This window comes from Phalacrocorax aristotelis, chromosome 9, assembly GCF_949628215.1.
Source record: "Phalacrocorax aristotelis chromosome 9, bGulAri2.1, whole genome shotgun sequence".
Lineage (NCBI taxonomy): Eukaryota > Metazoa > Chordata > Aves > Suliformes > Phalacrocoracidae > Phalacrocorax > Phalacrocorax aristotelis.
The window spans coordinates 3,445,535-3,461,278 of NC_134284.1; positions in this window are offsets into that span (position 1 = coordinate 3,445,535).

Here is a 15,744-nt window from a genome sequence, read left to right on the forward strand (position 1 = left end):
TCCCTCTGATTCCTAGCCTTTTCTTCCAAGTCAGACCGGATTTTGCTGGTTTTGCTCAATGTGGCATTGCCAACACAGCAGCCAACACAGGGCTTCTGGTTCCCATATTGCTTCTCCAACTTTGTTCCTTGCTTTTTTACCAAGGTGAAGATGAGATGAACACATGATCTCCCAAAAGGACATGATATTGATTCTATGCAATGACTTGGATGAGTCTTGTGAAGAACAAGACAGTCTTGCACCTCACCAGTCATGCCACCTGGGCCAAAAACATGAAAATTTAAAAAAAAAGAATGGGATTCTTTTCTCTGTGCAGGCTAGGTACTGTGCAAAATGTCAATTCTAATCCATCTAATGAGGTGCGTATGCTTTCCAGTGTAACATGCATTCAAGTTACTATTGTAAATAACTTGTTTCTTTCAGTAAAATATGAATTGTTGGTCCCCTGGCAAATACACTGAGCAGCCTTAAAACAGCAATTCAAAACAAAAATCAGAACTGAGAAAAATAAATTAGGAATCTACTTTTTTACGTTTGTATTTCTACACTCTTTGACATTGTGTATTTTTTTTTTATCTACAGACTCAACTATTCTGAAATATTCATAATGAAAATAAAAGATACAAAATTAAAATGTGGCAATATCTAGGAATAATTGCAAAAAACAGCCTCAATTTAAAAAAAAAACACATTTTTTTCTATCAGTTAATTGATAATGTATCCACTAACATTTGAGTTATTAACGTCCTGGTTTACAACCAGATTTACTCTGGATTACACACTTCCCAAGTCCAGTATTTTAACCTATTCCTCAAATGCTACTGCAGTTAGTTGTAGCTATACATTAGCCTATTTTTAACATGTCAAGCTCATAGTATAGACGAAGAACTAGATCAAAACTCAACAAATTATGGTCTGCTATATATAAAACATCACGTGCCTGATTAGATATTCTTTGTAACTGAATTTTCTGAAGAGGCTACTGGAATTAAGAGAGTAATGGGCCCTTACTTCCTTTTGAAATGTGTCCTGCTGTTTACCCTTTGCATCATTGTTCCAGTTAAGAGGAACTGGCATGCCACATTGTCTTTTACTATATTGCAATACTGGAAGACTGGATAAAGTTGTGCTCTTGCTTGCTTACTAGAGAAAGCATCTCTAAAATGAAGGATGTGTATCTCAAAGTGAGTCCAGATTTCAAATAACATTACAGTTTGAAAGAGATTGGATCTAGGTTCAGAATGACACTCTGCATTTTAGTCCATTTAAGTGTCTTCAATACTTCAAATTTACCACGTAGTCAGTAAGTTGTCAGAGAGGCCATTCTTTGCATAAAGTAGAGATACAAGAATATATACTGAAAGACTGAACTAGGTTCAATGGAGAAGAATATATAGCAATAACTTTAAGAAAAAATTTATCAATTAATCTCAGTGTTAAATCATCTGAGTTATTAAATGTAAAATGACTTCATTAAAATGATATGACTAAAAGTGGTCATTCTTTTGTCAACCAATGGTTCAATTTAATTAAAACATTCTCTTATTTACGAAGCCACATGGAGTTTCTGGGTTTTTTTATTTAAATGCATCAAAGTGGTAGACCTGCTGAACTCTTTTTATCTGCATATTTTTTTCAGCCTAGAACAACCAGACATTACTGATATGCAATATATGAACAATAAATATTTTCCATTAAAAATAATAAATCAATTTGAAGAAGTAAACTTTTTTAAAAATAGCAAACTTTTTAAAAATAGCCTTTCACTAAAGAGAAAACACTTCACAGGCGAGTTTTATACATTTTGAATGTTCTATTGCTCTCAAAATATAGTCAGTCAGTTCCATTTAATAGCTGACTATTATTCTTTCCTGTATAGCAGTGACTGATCATTTTGCCATATGCTACTGTCCCCTTTTAAAAAGCTCTTTCTCTAATGGCCTTTGATGTTTCCTCACAGAACTTTTTATTCTTTTCCTCTCTTTCCATTTTAGTTCTAACACATACTCGGGCTGTAAAGGGAACAACTACTTAAGATCTGTTTAAGATCTCTTTGGAGCCTAAGGATATGTATTCTTCTTTGGGTCAATGCCGAGTGACATACCTACCTTCTTAATTAACCATTACAAAGCTCAGAAACCCTGCTGATAACATCTGAAACTTTATGTACTTATCTATAGTAATCTCTGAAAATTGCTTCTTCCAAATCATTACTCATTTGCACTGCTGCTGGAAGTGGAGATTGTCACCTGAATATGCAATTAAATATTGAATGTAAGGCAACTTAGGCTCTCACTAAAAGGGCTTTTTTCTGTGACAAATATATACACTACATTTTTCTTGTGAGGGTGAAAGTAGATCAAAATAGGAGGATGTATCATCTAGTCTGTTCTTGTCTTAGTTTTTGACACCCTGTAGGAAAACAATATGCCTTAAGATTGTTTTGTGCATTATTTCATGCACTCAGCAAGAGATGCACGTAACTGGTTATGGTGTTCACCCAAGAGCAAGATAGAGGTCCACCTCCCTGGTCTTTCATCTAAATGCTTGTAAATATATTGGTGTGGAAATCAGAATTATATTCATCTGATTCATTATATTCATCTGATTACTCCAGCCAGTAGGCTAGAGTTTAAGGCTGATTTTTATTTGAATTTTTAAATTATAAGTGTTACTTATATGCTTAGGTGGCTAAGTTTAAAATAATCAGTGAATCTCGGAGATTAGAAGGTCAGAATTGTTTAGGCATAGACTTAGGGTAAGAAGGCTGTAGTCTTCCATGAAGCACACATGGCATACCACCTCAGTGGAAGGGCCATGTAGTTCCTTCCTCCTCTACTGGGATGTTGTTTCCATCTATTCTTTAAAGAGTGTGTAATTTATTTGTTTGTCTAACAAGGGACACATGTGACTTAATAAAAACCAGCAAATAAATTTCTACTATGAGAGGAGAGAGAGAACATGGAAGAGAAAGAAAAGTGAAACTAAAGCAGTATTTCTAATAGGATTAATTTTGCATTAGGTGAACCAATGCCTGGGAACTTTTCAATAGGAAATGTGTTTTTGTCTTCTCTGCTCAGTGATGTATGCAGCACTGAACCTTACTCCCTTCTCTCCTTCGATTAGTGTGTTCAATGAGTTCAATATAATTCTCAATTGTAGAATTTCTTTTAAAAATGTCTAGTCTTATTTGTCAGGTGTTATATGCCATAAAAACAGAAAGATGGAGTCTATCTATTCAAGAAATGTAAATTTTCCATGACACTTTTCTTACTGGATAAGTGTTTACTTTACAGGGACCCTTGTCTACACTTTTAGCTAGAATGAGAGGGAAAGAAGTTAAGACTTCAGTCCATGGTTTTACTATTTGAAATGTAGGTGGTGTTCCTTTACACAAAAGCCTGGATTGAGGATCGGACTTGAACTGTTTCTCATTTAGAATTCCCGTTTCAATAGCTATTTGTTTTTATTTTATTTATTTATGCTTTCTCCATTTTCACACCAGAAACAAGTTGTTTCTAAAGCACAAACCTAGGCTATAAATGACCTAAAGTCTTCTACACATCACAATGTGGTCAAATATAGCATTTGCATTCAAGTTAGTGTAGTTTAGTTAACTCATTTGAAATCCATCTGTCACATGTTCCTTTTTCAGACTCAGTATAAGACCACTGTTGAGTTAGCAAGTAAGTTGGTGAGCAAAATTTGAATAGACAAAATACAAGAAGATTGCAACATGGATTCATCTTTAAGCAGTCATGCCCAGTTGCCATAATTTAAGTAACTTGAAAGGCTGTCCTTCAACTTACCACTCATTGCTCAACACTAGGTAAAATTAAAGCATGGGCACTTGCCTTACCTGATACCTATGAGAAGCATATGCAAAAAGGAAGACGATCATTTTACTGCAATTATCTAATCTGTTATAATTTCCAGTTTTTACCTTCTCTTTGAAAGGAATGGTATCAAAAGCAGAATGACCCCCTTGGTTAAAGCATATGGCAGGTGAGCTGGATAGAACACTGATGTAAAAATCATGAACATACAAATTCTGAAATTCTGGCTTAAATCCAAGATGTCAATAAATATCTGAGAGAAAACACTTCTCAAATGCACCTGTGCAACCTGCAGTACCTTACAGCGGAGTACGAGAAAAGTTCAGGTCTGACTGTTTAGGAATTCTGATGAAATAGAAACTACTTGCACATGACTGAGAAAGAAAGCTAAAGAAGAAACTGGTATCTAGTGATGAGATTAATGCTCTCTTTTTGGTCAGATTTTACAAAATCACTACCTGACAGGCACAAAGATTTCCCAGAAGCATGCTTTAAAAACACCTATTGTATCACAGTTTTTAGAAGTTCTCATACAGGCTGCGTCAAAATCAAAGCAAAGCATGTAAGGACAGAGTAAAACCACAGCTAAAAAACAACATTCCCGCCTTTTTTTTTTAAGTAGGGCAGCAAGTGCAATGCTTACGGGCTTAGCATTTTTGTGTTATAATACTTACAATTTTCCATAAAAAGAACTTACTTTTTCTTGTTTCTAACTAGCAAACTGCAACTGTTTGGGCTGAAATTCTTCATGCCAGTGTTTGCCGCTAGCTGGGTATTTCCGCAAATTTCAGCTACCAAAATGGAACCATCTCTGAGAGCAAAATCAAGACAAAATACATTGTATTATCTGTGTTAAATTACATTCTAGACTTCTGTAGACTGAGAAGGTTAAATAATAGGATCAACTTATGCACAGTACCAGCGGATAAATCAATCTTTTCATGCTTTGTTAAATTCACCAAGACGATGGTGTGGATTTGCCAGCCCTGATTAAAACTTGCTTCATCCGATAATTTTGTAATGACTACAGCCACTTTTACCAAACAGCAGCTCACAGTTGAACTCTTTTGTCTACCCAGGCAATGGTCACACATCCAGTGTCCATCACAGACATACCCAGAAGTCAGTGTTCTATCATACCGTGGCCTGAGGAGCTATTCAGGTTGATTGTTCCTGGGCTCATGATGTAGTGCATGTCCCCCTTCTAGATTAAGCCAGAGCAACAGTTTGTGACTCATTCTGTGAACTGGAGAACTTAACAGATTTATGTTAGAAAGAAAGAACACATGCACAGATGAGGTAGCTCTGTTGGCTGACTTAGCTCACAACACAATCCCACCGTCGGCTGTGCAGCTATGAGGCAGGGGGCGTGAACTACAGCACCGGAGTAATGAACGTTCAGGCATGGGAAAGACAAGAATGCCTTAGACCGGCATTACCACTGAAGCCCTATATAGTGGAAATAGAGCCTGCGGGGGCTATCCTCTGAACTGAAACTCAGAGGGTAATGACAGTGACTGGTAGAGCAGCCAACAAATGATACTAATCCAACCATGTTGTCTGCTTAAGTCCTTTGCATATCGGCACTATTTCAGTTTCAACCCTTAACAGTCACCTTAAGATAAAACTACTCAGATAAACATCTCTACTTGTTAGGGGCAAATCAGGTGAAAAAAAAAATGGTCTTTTGCTACAGCTTAAACTAGTGTTATAGAACACAATGGAGGGTTTTATATTAAATTGCCTCTTCCATGCAGTTCCCCAATCTAAGTATCACTCAAGACACAGAAGAAAAAAAGGCTGCACTTGCAGGAGAGCTGAGTTTCCTCAGCAGAAGTTAGTGATAAGTATGATTTGAATATAAATTTTGAAATACTTGGAAAATCAGGTAATAGATAGCTTAGACGGGACACCCGACATTACTTGATTTACCCGTTTGGGTTTTACTCTCAGTACTTTGGTATTCCACATGTACAAAATAAACAGTTTTTCTTTCAATCTTTACTAAAATGAGTTAAGTAATAACAACAGAAATTGTAAAATGGAAGCTAATTATTCCATATTCAGTGCAGACTGCAAGAAACTGTAAATAATTCATGGAGCAGTATACTGCAGAAAATAGCAAACTGTTCATAGGACCTAAACTATCACCTTATCAGCTTATCAACTGTCAGACCTAAATTATGCTGTGGGTCACTAAATCTAATCTCCTGCAATTGCACCCAATTACGTAATCTAATCCTTTTCCTAAATTGTTCCAAATTGTCTTAAGGATTATTGAATTGCTTGCCCATAACAGGAGAAGCCACAACCCCGTCATCTCTGGATTTTACTGACCACTTTGCCAGAAGCTTCTAATGCTCGATCTGAATTTATTCGTGGGAAGTTTCTATCTGTTCTTGTGCTAGTGTTTTCTTTTAGAATGAAACTTCATATATGCAGCTGAATGAACAAAGATTTTATGACAGACTGGAATATAGCAGAGAAATGGAGGACCTCCTTCTGTAACACTTGTTTCACTCTGAATTCATAATTCTTGAGCTTGGATGCTGAGAACTATTGTAGATGGGAGAGCTCCTGCTCATCCAATAACACAACTGCTTTCCAACACTACTGTAATCAATGTCCTCTAGTACCCTTGCCCTTCCACAGCCACATCACACCGGTGACTCATAAATCATTCTGTGATCAACCACTCACAACAGTTGTCGCCACCACAGCCACTTCCAGTCAGTGAGCTCACAAATTAACAGAAACTCTCAGTATTAGTCCCGAAGAGTACTTGTACTTCATACTATTCAATTTCATACTATTCACACTATATCATACTATTAAATATTCCAGTCCTTACAGTCATCCAGGTCTTCCTGGATATTGCAGCCTTCCCCTGTGTTAATGATAGACCTATTTTTTGCTACTGGCAAACTCGATTATCACACTCCTGCATCTCCATACTAAGCTTATTAATGAAATTATTAAACAAGAACTGTTTAAAGACTGACCCTTGGAGAGCTCTAGTAATCATACTCTCGTAACAGCACTTTCCCTTTCAATGACGCTTGATAGCTTCCTTTTAGCTAGCTTCCTCTCTCGCAATATAGTGCTTTCAGTAATTAGTGAGCATTGATTATCACGTGCACTGAATGCACAGTTGTTAGGCAGGAGTCCTGCAGAAATAATATGTTTGTATTTAGGTAAAGACTGCCTAATGATACGCATTTACCTAGAGACTAAAATAAGGATTTATATAAATCTAGGGAATTTTTTTAGTAATCAAAAATGTCTTTTCTACTCTACTATTTGCAAACACTAGTTGAATCTGATGCATGTTACTAAGAGGTATGGAGTATTAAGCTCTAGGGTTTTGCTATTATTTAGGCAAAAGTTTTCATCTCATAAATAATGAAATATGTTTGACGTTTCATTTTGAAAAATCATGCTGTGTTTCATTACTGAGCTAAATTAAAAACAATTGAAAAGACCCAAATGTTACACGGAATAAATGAGTAAAATCCTTAATGACTCACAAGGAAGTATTTTTTGTGAATCCAAACTAAGAGAAACATATTTTAAGAAGAAAAAAAAAGGTCCTTTGGATTGACATAAAATGGATAGACTTCCTGATTGCTTTGATTTTGCAATGGAACTGAAAAAAATAATTTATTTAACCCACCTCTAGTTTTATAGACAGCATGAATTCTGGTCTCCTCACAAGCCAACCCTATCACTTTGCAGGTTTAGTGTTCCTTCAACTTTTTTTCTCAGGAAACAATTTAAAATTAAAGAACAGTATGGCAGAGATGGCTCTGGTCTTAAAGCTTGGATTGTGTCACACCATCCATGTGCATAAAATCTGGAGAAGGTTGGACTAATGGAGGAGTGATAGTGCCTGCAAATCTCTCCGGTGTCTGCAAGCAAGCATTTCATGCAGGGACAAATACAGTGCCATGTGCATAAACAAGACAGTAGTTCTAAGATGAAGACATAGAAGCGTGTATCAAAAGCCATATGTACATGTGAGGTAATGTTTTTGTACTGGTCCTCAGAAAAAAATGTAGGAGAAGCTTGAAACAAAGATAAAACCCAATTATAGGCAAGCAACAATGTTGACCGAGTGGGCCAGTGGGGAAAAAAATAAGTCAAGGAAAATCACTCAGGAAACTATTGTATCACGTGCATATGGCAGAAATAAAAAGTTGTTTACTGAAATGGAAAAAAAACTTGTCATCCATATCAGTTAGGGATTGTGTAAAATACAGCTCAATATTTATTTGAAGGCATAAAATGTCATGCTGTTTTGCGTAATTAACTACTGTCAGAAACATTTAATGAATAAAACACCCTACAGATCTGTTCACGATATACTTTAAAAAAATCTATTTCTAACAGATACTTTGTATGTCAGAGTGATCACATGTACCCTAGCAACCAGGTTGTAATTGAAATTCTACATAAAAGTGCATGAGTCATTTTAAGAGATGTAGTAAGTCTAATAACGAACATTTAATGAATGGTAGAATCGGTAAGCTATGAGCTAGATTTTATAAATGTGCAAAACCTGGTAAATTAATTTTGTTCGTAAATGTGCTGATAAGAAAGGATAAATAGCTGTGCTTTTTTTTTTTCCAAAACAATGTTAAGCAATATTTTCTGTGTTGCCAAGTTATTTCCCTTATTTATCTATCATCTGAAGCTTTTTACACAGCAACTTATCTCAGTTGTAAGGATTGATTCTAAAAGCGTACATCACATCTCTTATTCTGTCCATAACCTGAAAAAGAGTCTTCTGTACTCCATGTACAGCTGTGTGGGTACAAGTGTCGTATGTCGAAGTGTATTTTATATGCCTTCCCTGACACCAGTTTCCTAATGCTTCAGCTCTGATCTTCAATATACAGAGGCACTACCCATTTTTGAAAAACACAGTGCTCCGTAGTTACTGCGCACAATTTGCACAATGTGCTGCTTCAGCGATCGTCACAGGCATTTGAAAAAAAAGTGGAAGTAGAATTCAGCACCAAAGTAAAATTTCTTTCCACCTAAGGGATCTGAAAAGGTCCTGTTTCATGACAGTACTGCTGCATTCATTACAAGGTTGAACCCCAGGTACTTGGGCTTGTTTCCTAAGCAGCACTCCAAGTACAAAATAGCCTATTATAAAATCTACAACACGATGGAAATGTTCGCTTCAGTTTTACTTTTTAGTAAAAACACACTTTTTTTTTTTTTTAAAGTCTTGCTTGAAGCACTCAATGTATTATATAAATGCAAGGTTCGAGGTTGGAAGGAAAGAGCATCGATGCATTCTAGAATGACAGTTCTCACATTCCTAGAACAGACAACATATTTGCTTCTCCTTACTATTCCAACCTCCATTCATCAGCTTAACGGTACTCATTGCCACTGCATGTCGTGCTACTTTGCATAGAGCATCAGTTCATGCAAGCCTGAAGGTTTTTTTTTAGTACTCAGCCGTTAATTGATGCTGTATATACCAGTTATATCTTGTTGTCAAAGTTTTTTTTCTTAAAATTCCTTTTATGAATCAGGAACAAATTCTGATTAGATATCCATCAGGTAGGAAAATTGATCAGAAGTTTCTGAACATTGGAAATTCCTAGAATAGTGCATGGAAGAGAAATAGGCCTTTGTAAACACACTGTGGAAGGACGAGGAGACCTAAAAGTAATTGGAGGAAGGAGGTGGCTTTGCCAGTATAAAATTTGTTACTGATTGAACATAAACTGATAATGATGGACACCTAATCCAAACTAAGCTCAAGTTTCACTGACTGTTCCTCACAATTTTCACAGGCTTTGCGGGATCAATGTTACATTAGTCCAAAGCACAGCACACATTTTTCATGCAAAATGAGACTACGTCGGTTATGGTTAAGCCAAGGATGGCTTTTAACAGTTCAGAACCCTTACTTATAGACTTTAAACTAGAGGCACCAATCCATTATTTCAGTCTGTGCTGAAAGAAAAGCAGAGGTAAACAGCATCTCAGAGAGGCATTGTGAATGAAAACCTATCATTTTTCCTGATGTAACTGAATCTAGGGTGTGGTGTGCGCTTACTATCTTGTCACAGAACCCATCCCTTGGTCTGTTTACAGTAAGGTACTGAGCAAGCCAGGCTTTTATAGCTCCTTTGAACCCACTTAAAAAACTCTACTACAGTTATCAGCACTTGCACCGCCAGCAACATCAAAACTACACAGAATTTCTCAATGTAGTTTTCCTTCTCAATTTAGAAAAAGGAGAAATAGTAAGTAAGACTGTAATTCACTCTTAGGATCCTTGCGTTTTCTAAATAGCCAAAGAAATGAGTGCTTAAGAGAAGAATCCTTAAGAAGAGTGGTTAAGAGTAGAATAAACTAGCATTTTGATTAATTCCTTATAAGGAGTAACTTGTTTGATATTTTTCCTGCTTTTGAATGATCCAGAAAAAAGATGTACCAGTTTTAAATTGCCCACAGAGTTGATAAACCCCCTCTAATCTGCAGGAAGATTTCAAAAAGTTAGCTGTGAAGAGCTCTATTTTCTGGTGTATTGGTGACTGAAGTCCTCAGATATTGTTTCTGTTCTGGTTAATTATACAATAATCAACTAGAGGATTCACAGAATCACAGAATCACAGAATCCCAGACTGGCAGGGGTTGGAAGGGACCTCTGGGGCTCACCCCGTCCCACCCCCTGCGTGAGCAGGCACCCCCAGAGCAGGGGCACAGGGCCGCGTCCAGGCGGGGTGTGAATGTCCCCAGGGAAGGGACCCCACAGCCTCCCTGGGCAGCCTGTGCCCCTGCTCTGGCACCCGCACAGTAAGAAATTTTTTTCTCATGTTCAGGTCAAACTTCCTGTGCTCCAGTTCATTCCCATTTCCCCTTGTCCTGTTGTCGGGCACCACTGAAAAGAGTCTGTCCCCATCCTCTTGACAGCCACCCTTCAGATTTTTATAAGTATTGACAAGATCCCCCTTCAGTCTTCTCTTCTCCAGTAAGAATTCTCTTCTGCAGGGATGCTGCACTATGTATATGAACTGATTTTAAGTGTCTTTCATGGGCATCAGCACGCTAAGCACTGTAAAGACACAAAGCGTTTGCTCCTGTCCCACCAAACTGTCTAGAACAGGCAAAAGGGGAAATGGGAGATGAGCATTTGGCCAAAATTACACAACTGACTAATAGCAAACAAAGAAATCAAGATTTCCTGCATTTAAACCTGATAAGCAGTGGATCAGGCTGATTTTCACCTGTAAAACTTACAGGGGAAACTAAATACTCAATTTTAACTTGCTAGAATGTGGATAGCATATTGGATTAGGAGACACAGTTTTGAGTTCTCTGGTTTTGCTTCTTGTTTTCAGTTTGGTTTCCTAAGGAAATGAAACTTGTGCAATCACAGTGGGCGTGTATGGGTGCCTGCACATGTGCTCAAGTAGTAACTTTTGAACCTATTGGCAAACTGTAGTGAAACTGGACACAAAGTATTGGTCCCAAAGATAATGTAAATCAAAGGCATTGGTCTCAAAGGTAATGTCATACAAATGTTGTGAAAATAGGGGGACAACTGTAGATGCCAGGCTGTAGCCTGAAAGCAAGAACATTCATGTGATATAAATCGTGCCGCTTTAGTTTTGATGTTAACAAAACCACTCACTGACCTCTTCAGCTAGGTTTTACAGTTTTATTTTTTTATTACGAAATTTATTAATTAAAAACGCAACCACAAAATGGACTCTCATGAGACAAGGCAACATTAGGAAGAAGCTCAAATACAGTATTATTCATAATAAAAAAATAAACTAGAATAACTGCTTATGCACGGATGGCATCTCTCCTTTCAGCCTGTGAGTATCGTGTCGTTATGAATAGCCACAAGACCATTCAGATTTCCTCTGTGCTTCAGAGGGTAAAACTGGTGGTAGCAGAAAGCCTCTCTGCTGTATTTAAAGAAAGAAGGAGGAAACAGAGATGAAAACTGGGATGTTCATGACTGAGAATATTTATGTTAGTGATCTCAGACATTATAACTAGGCAAGGTCTCCTCAGAAATATAGCATAGGCAAGGCCTCACTGAGGCTCAAGGGAAGGCAATGATTCAGCTTCTAACATTAGAATATGCAGTTTGAGCATCTGTCTCATGTTGGAACTTATTTCCTCCTTTACAAGCACTGCTCCTCTTCCTAGCTGGTGAGTTACCCTGCCAAGAATGCGTGAATGAAGCTGGAGAGAGGGTACATATGTTTCCTCTGAGTACTGCTGAGCAGGTCAGAAATTTTATTTCCCTTTTTATAACAAGGGTTCTAATTTAATTCAGTTTTCTACCCCCACTAATGTGAGCAGCCTTCAACCAAACCAAAGCACAGAATTTCCACTGTGTCACACGCATTCACTCAGCATAAACATAAAGTGGAAAGAGAGAAGCTGAAACTTTAAGACCTTTTTGCATGGCATGGGCTAGGGAATTTTTTTTTTTCTGGTTGCTATAGTAATGAATACAGATAAAGATGATTGCGTGATGACTGCAATTACACATTTAAAGAGGGTGGTGCTTTCAAACAGTAGCAATACAACTGCAATGCAAGAAGGTGATGTAATCCAGGAAAGATGGAAGTGTAAGTCAACAGCATGCTTATGATGTGTGTATTGAATTATGATGAAATATGTGAGAGAGGAAGGCTGGCTCTTGGTTAAGATATTAGCACCAGATTTTTGGAATCTAAATTCAGTATTTGCTCTTCCTCAGCTTTCCTCTGTGGCCTTGACCATTTCATGCAGTTTAGATCCAGTGAAACACAGTGCTGACTAGAAGTTATGAGCAGTAACAAGCCATGTTAGGTGCTTGGCCATGGAGCAGAACCCAGAACCTTAAGTTACTCAGATTGACAAGAGGCTGCATTCTGAGCTGGGAGCAGCTGAGCATAGTTAATAGTAATTCCTTCTGAGAGATCATATCTTAAATTCCATCATCTGAGGTACATAAGTGGTCTCTGCTGAAAGGAGGCACTTCTTTTACTTGAGGTTCTGGAATCTTTCCCCAAGATAGATTCCCTTCAAAGGGCAAGGAAGTCAACACTCTGTTTTTGTAATGTGTTTAAATTCAATGGCTCAGATACTAGGAGCCCAAACAGAGATGCTCTCACTCCTAGAGAGTGCTCTAGCACTCATGATATCATTATATGAGACACCTGGGTTCAATTCCTTCTGCGGTCTGTGGAAATTAAAATCTTACCTCCCATGTCTCAGTGGAAAAATGTCTTAGATGCCAGTCTATAGGGTATTTAAGAGAGAAGGGTGCTCTCACTCTCTCCTATTCAATAATTAAGGAACCTTGTGTGCACAGGGAATGCACACAACAAATACTAACACAGCCAACTGCCAGAACACTTTCTTGGGAAGGGGAGAAATTAGGTTCCATTTCTGTTATATTTAATATGAAGCAGTCCTTGGATCAAGCTTTTCAAGCAACATAGCCAGAGGAGCAAACAGCCTGTGGATTTTGATTGCTAGTAAGACTAGCCTGTCCAGAAACAGAGCTTTAGATGCCACCAGATCGAAGCAGCAGAGTAGAAAGAATTTTAACTTGGATCTAAAGAATTTGGAATACAAAATACTCCATGGACTGAGGTGTCAATCTTGCTGACCAGTTGTCCATTAGTAAAATGACAATGTTGGTAGTTCCCTACCTTCCCCAGGTTCTGTGTGATTAACTCATTAAAACTGTGAGAAAATGAGAAATTACAACCATGTGGTCATGGAATATAAAAATTAAAACTGACAAAGATTTAACAAAGTCAAACAGCTTCAAATTAAAAGATTCCTTTAAGCAATTTTTCGAAGTATCAAAAAGATTAAAAGAATTAAGCTTGCAAAAAGCATAGTGTTTAATCAGTCAGAAGATAGCACAAGGACTTTTCCTAGTGGGAAGTTTTTGTTGTTTTTCAAAACATATTCCATAAACTAATTGCAGAACACTTTGAATAACTGTCTTGTTAAATAATTTGCCATGTGAGAGCCAAAGAGGCAGGTGAGATAAAAAAGGAAAAGTATTTGCACAACAGAGAAAATGAAATTTTGAAGAACCCAGCATGTTCTGGTCCATTCATAAATAGCAGAAAAATGAAAGCGAGAGGTTCACAGCTGAGATAAGCTTGTTAAATAGCTGGGGTGACCTCCTGAATTTCCTCCTATCCCTGACGTTTCCAAAAACACTGAGATTAGAGTTCAAGGAACAGGAGAATGAGGTAAATGATAAAAGTAGTATTGAGGGATACAAACAATGCTTGAAAAGGTGGCTGCATATTAACTTGAGCTGTATACAAGTAAATACAGGTAGTTAAAATAAAACATGAAAACAACAACAAAAAATCAATGAAGTAACTTTTTCAGTCCTGTATGGTATACCTAAGCGTGGTCTGCAATCTACACAGCTCCAAGGGAACAACTTCCTACGGAGGCATGTCAAACATTAAAATTGCTTCTGTTTACCTGAGCATCATCACCACAACTGTTAGCATAGCACAGTCTTGGAAGTTCGTATGAAAATGAAATGGTCTGGCACATCCATGTACTTGCCCAACTTCTAATGCTGATTAGCAATGCTGTAAAATCAGCATGGCACGTGAATACTTCCCACTCGTGGGTCAAACTGAGTCCTTGGTAACTAGTGCATTAATATACTGTGTGTCAGGGAAATCATAAAAACTAGGTAAAAGAGGTATAAGGTTCTGAATCTTAATCAGCAATTACTCCTGCAGGGTGCTACTATCTATTTTTTTGCCACCTATCCTGCAAAAAAAAAGCTGAGGGATCCACAGACCTGTTTTGTTTAAGGGTTTAAACTATTTTTTCATTGCCACAACTGCAGACTGAGACAAAAGCACTTCAACAACCTTCCTGTCCAAATACAAACAGTTTGCACCTTGTAAAATAGTGATTTGAATATTGGTAGAATCTGACATGTCTATTTAAGCACAATTTTCCTTATGGTCAGTTCTCTCTACTATGGAAACATGCATGAAACTTTTTTGTCCACATTCTTAAATAATATTCTGTAACTGATGCTGAGAATAATAGCGTTTGGCATGTTCTTAAAAGCCATATAAACCAATCTGCGTTAAGAATACTAGCTCAGTTACTCTGACTTGTTGGTCACACAATTTATTGACAATGTTTTTCCCTCCTCATCTTTGTTTTCTGACCTTTTAAAGACAGATACCACTAAGTTTAAACTCAAATTTTAAAATGTGCTTGTATTTGACAAAGACATAGTGTAACCAGGGTGATGAAGTTAACCAATCATGGATGCTGCTATACCATCCAACTGAACATTAAGTCTGGGGACAAGCAGTGTATTCTTTAATCTGTATTTTAGTCATTAGTTAATCATTAATGCAATAGATAATGTGTTTCTGTCAGAACCCCTCTCCTTTCAGACTCAAAGCCCAGTTTTTAGATCCCAAACCCTCACTCCTAGTCCTTAGGGTCCAAACCTCTGTTTTAAGGATTAAATTAAAGCCTCACTTTTCGGTAGCAATGATTCAGGGTATAAATGGTTGGGAGTTACTAATACAGTCTAGTGCAGCTCAGCTAAGGCTGGGACCCGGAGCCAAAACTTAGCCAAGATAAGGAGGCAGCCGAAACAAGAACAGCCTGCACGGTGACAAAACCTTGTTGCTTTGGGGAGTCAGAGAGGCCTCAAGATTTGAAGTACCTAAACAAAGTCACGATGACAATTGACCTTAAGAAAAGCAGATGTACAGAGCTGTAAAGATAAGGAGCTGCAGAGCAAACACTAAACCAGAACAGAGCATCCCTCAAGGACAGTATATACGTGATCTCAGAACTGAGTTTGTGCAAAATCAAGGGTTAACTAGCGGGCACAGTGAGGAAGAGTATATCCTTC